The sequence below is a fragment of the Sphaerodactylus townsendi genome, linkage group LG02, assembly GCF_021028975.2.
Source record: "Sphaerodactylus townsendi isolate TG3544 linkage group LG02, MPM_Stown_v2.3, whole genome shotgun sequence".
Lineage (NCBI taxonomy): Eukaryota > Metazoa > Chordata > Lepidosauria > Squamata > Sphaerodactylidae > Sphaerodactylus > Sphaerodactylus townsendi.
Window position 1 is genome coordinate 70863042 of NC_059426.1, and position 11387 is coordinate 70874428.

Sequence of the window (11387 nt, forward strand, 5' to 3'; positions counted from 1 at the left end):
GCAGGCATTGTTTAGGACAGAGGATTAGTGATATGGCTGCTTCTCATTGAACTTGTAGGTATGGTCTTCAGCACTGCACAGAAAATGTTCATAATCTTTGTTGAACTCCTCTGCCAAATTAGGACACAATGAATGGGCTAGCTCAGGCTCATTCACCAATCTTATCAGCACTTGGATCTCTGCAAGATAAGTCAGGAGGGTCAAAATCAGTCACATCCTAATACCTTTAAGCAGGAAAAAACAGCAGAATGAAAGGATGGAGTAGCAGCCATTTGACAAGCTCTGTCTTCCCACTCTGTTATTCATGTTACCCTCCTTTTCTTACCGTGTTCTGTCTTGGTAGAAGGTTTCCAGTTCCCATTGCTGATGATTAGCAAGCAAACCTGGCCTGTCTCATCTACACTGGAGTGATAGATCATAGTCTTAAAAGTGATCTTGGAGGGGTCTGAATGGATACTCACATGGAAAGCTGATCTCAATCCAGAATGCACTTTTATTACATGGATGATCATCCTAAACACAGTGACAGGGAGAATGGAAGTCATAGCAAAATATTAGAAAGTGGCATTTCTCTATAACTTTGTAGGGAGTTAATCTAAAAAAACCACTCAGCCCAATTGAGTCTTTTTACATTTTGATTCCACAAATAAACAATAATTTATAAAGAAATTAATTGCACAGGTATAATAACACTACCTGAGATGGCAGCTGCATGCTGCCATAATGATTGACACAGTAGCAGCACCTCTGAGTCTAAACAGGCATGCTGTTTCTTAGGTGCGGAATAGCAAAATCCACTTGAAAACCGTTGTGAAAATGTAATTTTGAAGACTTTCACAGCCAGATTCAACTGGTTGTTGTGGGTTTTCTGGGCTGTGTGGCCATTGTTCATGAATTCATTAACTTGAGTACCACGTATAGTTTGATGCAAGGTGTAGGCAAGAGAGGCAATCCTAGCCTCGCCTAGCAAACAGGTAGATCTTGTTCCTAAAGTTTCGCCTGCATCTGTGGCCAGCATCTTCAGAGGTGTATCACAGAGAGAAGTCTGTTACACAGTGTGTTCAGTGAGAAGGGAATGTTTAGTGGGGTATATATTGCTCATGTCCTGGGGTGGGGAACCAATCAGTAAGTGTTTGGGTGGAACTTGCTATGCAAAAGTGTGGTTGACTGCATTGCATTGCAGGTGGGGTTTTTCAGTCCAGGGAGTGACTCACATTTGCATTCCCTGCAGCAGCAACAGTCTTAGTGAATGCAAATCCCGTGTCTGGGTGGAGTCCATTGTCCATGAACCTATTATGCCCTTGGCCTTTGACTCTGGTGTTTTTAATTACTGGTAGCCAAGTTTTGTTAATTCTCAGAGTCTCTTCCTTCTTGTTGAAGTTTTCTTGGTGTTTGTTGTGAAAAGTTGTGAAAGTGGATTGAAAGTGCATTATTCTGCATGTGTGGAAGGGGCCTATTCCGCACAGTAAAATCCAGCTGCAAATTGCATTGAAAGTGCATTATTCTGCATGTGCAGAAGGGGCCATTGTCTCCTCATACTTACAGGCACTAGAAGTCCCTTCCAGAGGAGGGCATTTCTCTCATTTACTTCAATATCATGGAGGCAGCAAAATCCTGATTGTTAATTTCATCCAACTCCTAAGTCAGAAAAAAAGGCACGAGCTATTTCCAAGCACAGCTGTAGTAACAAAACAGGTTTTGAGCAATGGTCCCTGGACACAAATACTTTGCATGGGGCCAGGCGCTTAGCACCCAGGGGGCATCTTGCCCCGGGCATGCAACAGTGCAGGGGTGTGGCAGGGCATTCCAGGGGCATGGCGGGCAGGGGCATGGCAGGGGTGTAGGGCACATAGAATGGATAGGTTCATTGAAGCCACTGATTTACCTTAATTTTCCACTGACCATTGGCATACATTAAACCAGAAAAGTAGTGCCTTTCTAAATGGCCTTTAAGATGCAACATATCCCATTAAACAATAACATTCTGTTTTTTGCAGCTGTTTTTTTAAAGCTCTGAACAAAATGTTGATCTATTGGGTTCACTTTATGAAATAATGTAATGAAGAAAAACTGCAAGACAAATTTAGTAATTTGTTAAACAAGTCATATTGAATAGAAAGGCTTCAGCTCTGCTTTTCTAGGGATGTCATTTTCTGCAGTTCAACCCCTATGCATGTTTACTTGAATGCCTCCCTATGCTCAGTAGGGCTTTCTTCCCACTAGGAGTACATGGGATTGCAGCCTTTCATAGCCACTAGAAACATGACAAAAATCTCTGCAATCAAGTCTTTATATGCATGAAGTTCCTTTGACTCTAATCTCAGTGGGGGTTCTTTTAGAATACTCTGAATCCTACAGTTACATTGTTGAGTACCTGTACACTTCTGGAAGGAGACAAAAGGCAATTGATGGGGGCAATTTTGATAAGAAAAAAGACCCTCCTCCCCAACTTCATACCTAGATTGTGGCTTCCCACAGCTGTGTTCACTATTAAAAATGAGGGAAAGAATTCATTAACTTGAGTACCACGTATAGTTTGATGCAAGGTGTAGGCAGGAGAGGCAGTTTTAGGCTGCTTGGAGGACTTTAAGTTCCTCATTTGATAGTCCTGAAGCCCCCAGCTGTGAAACCAGTTTTTAAGAAACACTTGCCAAATTTCATAAACGGCTTTCTGCCCAAGTTCAATATGCTATTAAAAAGAAAACTAAAAATGAAGGTCTGAACAAGGGGCAGATTCCTTGGCACAACTCTACTGGTTAATCTTGGAGTGCGGGTTCATTCATTAGGGAACTGGCAAACTCATAAATATAAATCCCTGAGTGAAGCGGTCAGACTTCTTTGAGGAGGAAAAGTCTAAACAAGAAAAGACTGTGTGAATCAGCCTCATGGCAAAACAGCACCACTTGGTTTCTTTCACTTTCTAATGCTTTTACACCTATGAAGTCTCGTGGGAAAATTTCTGCTTCCTGGATGGCACATTGTTCAAGCTGGAAAGCTCTCTTATTAATATAGGTACACATGAAGACTTACACACAGAGAAAGCTGCTATTCCTGTGCCTTGAATAAATGCAAGGCAGGGAGAACTTCAGTTTCACCACCATGGAGGGGCTGAAATAAATATTTCTCAGGTGGTCCATTTGTTTCATACACTGAGTAATCCTAGCCTCGCCTAGCAAACAGGTTGCAGGTCAGTGGGTGAACTGAACTCAAAGCATCCCCTGTCAGCAGGAACAAGGATCCAGCAATTTCAGTCCTTTCATCAAATTCCCCCAGCCGCTCTCTTGGCATCTCACATAAATAATATGTCCCATTCCATTTGCATGCGCAGATCCCATAAACAGCACTCAAGATCAAAGTGCGTACCCAGAGGTGGGATCCAACCAGTTCTCACCACTTCTCTAGAAGTGGTTACTAATTTTTTCTGAGTGCCAAGAAGGGGTTACTAAAGGAACCTCCCTGCCCAATAGGGACTGGAGGTGCGTGTGTGCGGCGGCGCCACTGTTTGAATCCCACCACCATCGGAACCTGTTATTAAAATTTTTGGATCCCACCATTGTGCGTACCTTCCCCAATTTCCTGCTCGCCACTGCCATTTTATGTCAGCCTGTGCTACTGAGGCTACACCCACGGATACTACCAGCCACCTACCCCTGGAAAGAAGTTGCAAAGGCCTCATTAACAGGAGATGCTCCCATAAACAGGAACAAAACCAGCGATCTGTCTTATTTATCAGATACAAAAATGGGCTTGGTGTGGAAGTTTGCATTTCTTCCCCAGCCCACCATACAAAAAGACAGCCTTTTATCAGGTCCCTTCTGGTAAATTCCATAAGCAACTTTTTCAAATAAAGTTTTCAAGCCTTATGAGGGAGAATACTTGTGGGTATTTGTGCTAACCTACTCAGATGGCTACAGGTCTCAGATCTTCAGGTCTCAGATCTTGGGAGCCGGGCATTTGGCAGGTCTGCAGAATCGTATCCTAAGGTTGCCAATTTTGGGTGGGGAATACCTAGAAATTTGGAGGGTGGAGGGTGAGGGGAAGAGCTTCAGTGGAATATAATGTCACAGAGCCCAGCTTCCAAAGTAGCTATTTTCTCCAGGTGAACTGATTTCTGTTGCCTTGTCCTTGTTTCAGCCATGATAGCAGGGACTGAACATAGAAATTTCCGATTCAAAGCAGATACCCCCCATGTGCTGAACTTTGGGGCATCTTGGTAATATAAAACTCATTTACACTTACAACACTGAACTGTACAAAAGATTGCAGCACCTGTCCACATAAAACAGTGTGAAGAATACATCTGCCTTTTTCTCAAGAAGTCTCCAGTCACAAATGGTGGATGGCAATGAAGTACAGTTCAAGTGATAAACCTTATTCTAGCAGATCACAGCTACCATTGTCTTGAAGATGCTTGTATCTGCTACATTCCTAACTTGGTTTTAAACTGCAGATATGTACAAAGAAGTAAGTCCCTTATATTCTTCTGGGCTTACTTCCCAATGAATAACTGTAGCCTTCCAGTAGGAAACCTGGGAAGTTTAGTCTGACAAACTGTAGGGTGATAAAGCATGCCCCTGGCCACATATAGGCTATATAACTACTTGCAGAGAAAATGCACTCAGCCATGATTCAAGCTGGTAGCAAACCCCCCTCCCCACTGAAACTTAAGTCACATATTGCTGCTCTATGCTGAGAATTCCCCATTCATTTTACCAGTTCATTTAATAATATTTTAATTGTGTGTAAAACTAGTATTAATTAAAGTTTAGGATTTTCAGATAAAATGATAATTTATAACAACATGAAATCCTAATACTTTAATTAGAAATACCTGACAAAAAACCAATAGGGTGTAAAACCTTGACAGGCACTAGCTCTCTATTGTAGAAAACCAAATTGGTGATGTACATATCTGTGCTGTTCATCTGACAGGGCATTGCATTTTATGGTGGGACTGGTAATTCAAGAAGTTGTTTTCATGCTAAGGCCAATAAGTGATCTGATCAATGACTCCTAGTCAAGCCACCTTTCTTTTTCTTTTTTTGTTCTTCCATTTCCTTTTTCTCTGTGGGCTTCTTTACACTGTATCTCTTTGGAAGTACAGTCTATCTCATTATACACTTTTAAGCAATCTGTTTTATAATTGAGGTACCCTGACCTGTTCTCAACCATGACTACAGATGTTACCATTACAGGTACAGTCAAATTACTTTTTCCCAGCCAGAACTTTGCCCTAAGGATGTAGAGTGTTTCTGTAAGACACAAATATCCACAGATCATCAACTATGCATAACCTCACGCATGTGGATATATTGACACATTCCATCCATTAATACACCTACATCCACATGTGTATAGCAGCATGGACACACACATTAGTTTCAAACCATACTGACAGGATCTGACCTTCTAGAATGGCCATGGATCAGCATATCTTTAAAAGAATCAAAACACATTGTTCTCATTATGGCCAAGACGATCAACAGTGGCTGTTTTTAAAATAAGCAACAGTCCTGTTTTTATTATGGGGAAATGATTGAAAGGTGGACCTGTGGAGTCTGAGGATAATGTAGGTTATTGTACACTTTAATACGCAATGCCTCCCACCATGGGAAGCCTAGCAATGGACACTGGGATGTCCAGTGTCAATATGACAGAGGCATAGCTGGGCCAAACTGCGCCTGGTGTGAACTCTGCATTTTCTGCCTCCCGCCCCACAATGGGCCCCGCTCCTGTCCCCCCTCCCCTTGCAGTGTAGTAATGCACTGCTGACCCAGCAGCACCGTGGTAGAACGTTGGCACACCAGCGGACCTACGGCCTTCTGGTCGCACCGCACCCCCACTCCTCATCCCCCTATGAGTCACGGGTCATGAACTATCTGGCTCACAGTCACTAGGTGTCTCAGACAAAGGGACAATGGGCCCCTGCCCCCAGGTGAGGATTAGACCCAGACGCTGATGCTCCTCTCCGCACGTAGCAGCCAGGTGAGATCATGCATCACATGATGATCTCCAGGTCTCCCGGTCTCCCGCTCATCTCCCTACCCACCTCCTTTACACGCCCACAAGGAAACCCTAATAAAAGGTGCGAGAGACCAGCACAGGGGAGGGTTGTCAGGATCACGAAATCCCGCGCTTCCTGTTGCTGACACTCTCCGCCAGATGAAACCTCCTCTGCGTCTCGCCTATTCCTTAGCGACGACCCTGCAGGGTTGACTACAAGCTGGTGCCGAAACCCGGGAATCCTCGAACCTCCACCCTACTCACCGTCGCCTGGGAAAGGGCCGCGATACCGAAGTCCGCTGGATCGGCGCATCCAGGGACCACCGTTTGGGTATCGCCTGTCCTCTGGATCGGCAGCATCCAGAGACACGCTGGCCCCAGGCTCTCTCGTCCCGACGGAACACCGGTGAGTATGGGAGCTTGCAAAAGCAGGCTTATGACAAGCACGTTGACGAACTGAAAGCGTTAGCGAAATGCGGCAGGGTCCCATTAAAGAGAAGGGAGCTGGCAAATTGGTTGAGGAGATTGAAGCTCAATGTCCATGGTACCCAGAGGGGACATTGAATCTTATGGACTGGGAAAACATCGGAGGCACTCTTCAAGCACAGAGCCTCACGCGCCGATGTCACTGCTACTGACGTGGAGACAATGCTATGTCGCCATCAGCCTGCAGACCTGTGGCTCCCTTGCTATAGGCCGCCCTCCTTTCGATCTTTCACCTTCAATTTCAACCCCGGAATTCTCTCTATCCGCTAAATTGGACGCCTGTCCTCCTTCTGCCCCCCTTGCTCCTCCTCGCCCATTTCAAATTCTCCCGCGGCTCAGCCGCCTCCCCTTGCTCCGCCTTCATTTTCCGGAAGTTACTGCACCTCCGGCCAGCGCCACGCTTAATTTTAATGGCGCTGGTTTTGAACGCAGAGCCGCATAGCCACGATCTGCAAAAGAAAGAAACCCTGACGGAAGACGCATGCCGATATTCTCGCATTGTGCCCCCCCCGGCCCATTTCACAGATACCGAGGGGGAGGATGGCATAGTTCGGCGGGTTGTCGAGTACCGCCTTGAGCTATAATATCCTCACCCGAGCTCCGCAAAGCCATGCGGGACGTGAGGGAATCACTAGCCCCTACGCGAGAGGCATGCTGGAGGCAATCGCGAGGAATCACTTAATGGTTCCGGACGACTGGAAAACCACCTTTCGCATGCTCCTGAGCCCTGCACAATTTGTGATCTGGGAGAGCGAGTTCCGCCAGCAATGCTTTAGCAGGGCAGCCGCCTCCGGCGGCGCCTACACCGCCGCACAGCTTTACGGCTTCGATGCCTTTTGCCAACCCCAACGATCAGATTGTCCTGCCTGAGGCCACCCCTACGGTCGCCTCTGAGTGCGCCTACAAGGCGTTTATCAAGGTTCCCAATGCCGGCCAGCCAACCCTGAGTTTCTCCACCATCCGGCAAAAACCCCCAAGAGCCCTATGCCGAGTTTGTGAACAGGCTCCAGGAAGCTCTCAAAAGGCAGGTTGACAACGAGGAGGCCCAGGGCTTAACTCCTTAAGCGCCTCGCCAAAGAGAACGCCTCCGCTGAGTGCCGCAAAGCAGTCACAGGCTTAGGTAGGAACCCTGAACTGGCCGACATGCTCAAAGCTTGCCAGGATATCGGGTCTTTCGCCCATCAAGCCAGCCTTCTAGCTACAGCCCTCTCCGCTGCCCTGAGACAGCCCCGAGACGGAGTGTTTCAATTGCAACAAGCCAGGACACCTCCGTAAGGACTGTAGACTGCCCGGCGGGGGGGCCTACAGCCTGGAAAGGAGGGGGGTCTCCCAGAGGGCGGAGACCCTAGGGGAGGTCTAAGACCGGGTGCTCCCAAAGCCTGCTGGGAAGGCCCGCACTGGCATCTCCCCAGCCCGGAACCAAGGCCCGCATCTCAAACCCTTCCGAGCTCCCCCACGAGATCTTAGCTGCTACAGCTCAGTATGGTGATCCCATGGACACGGAGACCATTGGGCTGGGCTTGCCAAAAGCTTCTGCCGTGGAACAGGGATTGTCTATCATCCCAGGGGTCATCGACTCCACGCACTACAGGGAGCCATATCCACATCCAGGTGTGTGGACAAACATCCCTGCAGGAACTGCCAAGTTCATCCGACATCATCCTGCCCCCCTATGCTTTCACTCGAGTCTGATCTTAAGTTCAGCTAATCTAAATCTCGTTGCTTGCTCCCCCCTACGCCTATACTTCCTGCTCTTGCTAACCCCTTCTATTTCCAAAGTCACCATGCCTCCGCCTAGTGCCACAGAGTGGCATCGCATTTCAAAAATCTCTGCAGAGTCCACAATCACTGAATCTACAAGCAGCTGTAAGTGATCAAATCTCAGATCTCGGTGAGTTCTCCTCTGAGCCTGTGCAAAGCTCCTAAGCTCAAAAGCTCCCAGTGGCAGCAAAGTCAGCTAGTACTTCAGGGAAAGCAGGATCACAGCCTGCAAAGGAATCAGCCTCTGCAAGATCCAGAGAGAGCAAGACTCCTCAAATCAGAGATGCAATCCTCCTCATTACTTTATGCTGGCGCTCTGTAATGCCTATATATATGCTCTTGTATGTCTTACCCTCTTTCAAGAGACCCCTAAAATTTTCCCTCTCATCAGAGTGGGATTTGTCCATTGCTTCCTAAGCTATGCTCTTATGCTTCCAATTAAAGTTTCTCTCCTTTTGATTATGTGTGCCAATGCCTTGAAAAGGTTTCCACCCATTAAGCAGCATCAACCTTAAACAGGACGCGAAAGGCCTGCATGTTCCTCCTAGGGAGGCCGATGGGACCTGCTTCCAGGCCAGCTTCCATCTTAGTTTAAACCCTCAAAACTCTTCTCTTCTCAAACCTTCTTGAGAACCTTTTCCTCTTCGGCCCATCTGAGCTCTTACACTGCCACATTGGCGTTGGCGCAAGTTACATATGAAGCTGCAAAATCATTTTCATGCTCCCACATTCTCTGCTGAGCCTCCTGGCTAGTCACAGTGCCAAGGGGGGTCTTCTCAGCCACACCTATCTTACACAGCCTCCGGCTGTGACGGGGTAGGAAGCGAAGCTCAAACCGGCTAAAGTCTCCTTTACAGGAGGGGAAGGTAGAGCTGGACTTCCAAACCCTTCCCCCCCCCCCGCCTTCTTCTCTGCACACCCTCCTTCTCTCTCATGGGCTGACGCACCCCACCTCTAGATCTGGGATCTGACAAAAGGTTTTTCTTGCAAAACCCCTCTCTAAATTGCTCGTGGTGGTCAAAACCTCAAGCTCCAGGGAACTGTTTTCTTTGCATCTTTCTAAATCTTCCTATGGAATGCTAAGTATTACGATATGACCTTATAATTGTGAATTGTTTAAGTTGCCGACCTGGTTGTGACTCCTCTCCTCTCCTAAGCCTTCGGGCAATTCGCTGCCTTGTGTAATTTCCTATAAGTTGCAAGTGATCGTTGGTCGGAATGGGCCAACTGCACCTAACGTAAAAGCTCTGGCCAAACAAACGAAAAGAAAGGGGAGAGAAGTTCCCCCCCTATTGACCCAATCAAGGTCTCATCCAGCAGACCATATCCAAAGTACTCTTCTCTATTCTCTATCAAAAAATTGCCCCCCCCCCCCCCCACTCAGGGCCGGGCTTTCCATTGTCATCTATAAGAATCTAACTCCAGCTACAGCACCTAAAACCCCCCCCCGGGAAAAGCGCCGCTGTTGTTTTTTTTTTCTCTTCCATACAGGAGTCCAGGCTCTGGCCATGCCAGGCCAGCTCCCATCCCGGGAGATGGAGCTGGGCCTCCCTGGAGGATCCTGGGACCCCCGGCCGCCTCCTGTTGAGAGAGAGCCCTCCGGATCACCCTCCAGCCTGGGCCAAGATGGGAGGGGACCTTCTCTGGAACCACAGTACACCCATTCTTCCATCTGAGATCGCGAACCCTGCCCCCCCCCCCCAGGGGAATGGCAACCTGGGCCAAAGCTTATGGCTCAAAGGTTGACGCTGTTCTGTCGCTGCTCCTCATCTACAGCCATTCTCTCCTCTAGCCTCTGGCTGAAACTAGGGAATTGCAGCCAGGAACATTCCTGGATAGGTTAACCCTTTGAACTCCTCCGCTGTTTTCAGCCAGCTTTTGAATAATTGTTGAACACTTCTCTCACAACCTTTGCTCGTGGAGAGTCACTTCTCGAACCTGCAAATGCTAAAGACTATCAGTAGCTCTCCTACCTTGAGAAACCCATGGACTCTAACGCCATCGCTCTCCAGGCTTCTGGTAGTCAAACAGGAAGAGCCATGCATTGACAATTATGCAAACCATGGGTTGCCTTCCTTCCTTACATCTAAGTAGCCTATGTACTGCTTTAGCTATGTTTATTGTTTTCATTTATATGATGTCGTTCTTATCTACAAACATGCATGTCTTGTATATATTGTTTACAACGCAATGTCTGATGCCTTGCCCTTTATGCCCATTGAGCCGACCTCCAAGGGAATTATTGTTGAGTACTCATGGACCCCGACTGATTATTGAAGTTACTGCATGCCTTAATTTTTTTAGAAGTTATCGCATTTTGCTGTTGTTGCATCACCATAGGTTGTGAAATGTACGTAATATGTGTTAAGGTTTTAATCCTCTCTGATAAATTCCCAAATTGATTCATATGAAAGTGCACGAATTGTATGGAAGTTGTATCTAATCTGGAAGTATGATGTTTTGTCTAATGGTGGTCAAATCCCCTCTGGAGCTGGGCTGCCGAGGATGGTTAAGTGCTATTGTACAGCTCTGCATTGGTTTAATTGTATGCCTCATTGGCCATCGGATCTCTTGTTTCTGCTCGCTCAATCGTATGTCTAATATTGCCCGGTAACCTATGTAAGAAGCTCCCTCGGACTTTTCCCCCCTTACCTAGCAACTAAGTTCTAATGTTGCACAAGCAGCTCGGCTTCAGGGGCTTGACTAAACGGGCGGAGGAGGGACAAGCGTCCTTTTAAATCGCCCCTAGCATTTCACAGGCCTTCCTTCTAAAAAACGTAAAAAAGGAGGAGATGTGGGTAATGCACTGCTTGACTCCAGCAGCACCGTGTGGTAGGAACGGCTGGCACACCAGCGGGACCCAATGGGCCTTCTGGTCGCATCTCAAGCACTCCCCACTCCTCATCCCCCCTATGAGTCACGGTCATGAACTATCTGGCTCACAGTCACTAGGTGTCCTCAGACAAAGGGGACAATGGGCCCCTGCCCCCCCAGGTGAGGGGATTAGAATTCCAGACGCTGATGCTCCTCTCCCCGCACATCGTAGCAGCCAGGTGAGATCATGCATCACATGATGATCTCCCAGGTCTCCCGGTCTCCCCGGCTTCATCTCCCTACAACGCACCCTCCTTTTACAC

The 11387-nt window shown here is 47.4% G+C and overlaps 1 pseudogene; it reads right to left on the reverse strand.

The window, feature by feature from the left end:
• Nucleotides 1-24: 24 nt before the first annotated feature.
• On the reverse strand, nucleotides 25-3146 carry LOC125426281 (annotated as a pseudogene).
• Between the last annotated feature and the right edge of the window lie 8241 nt (nucleotides 3147-11387).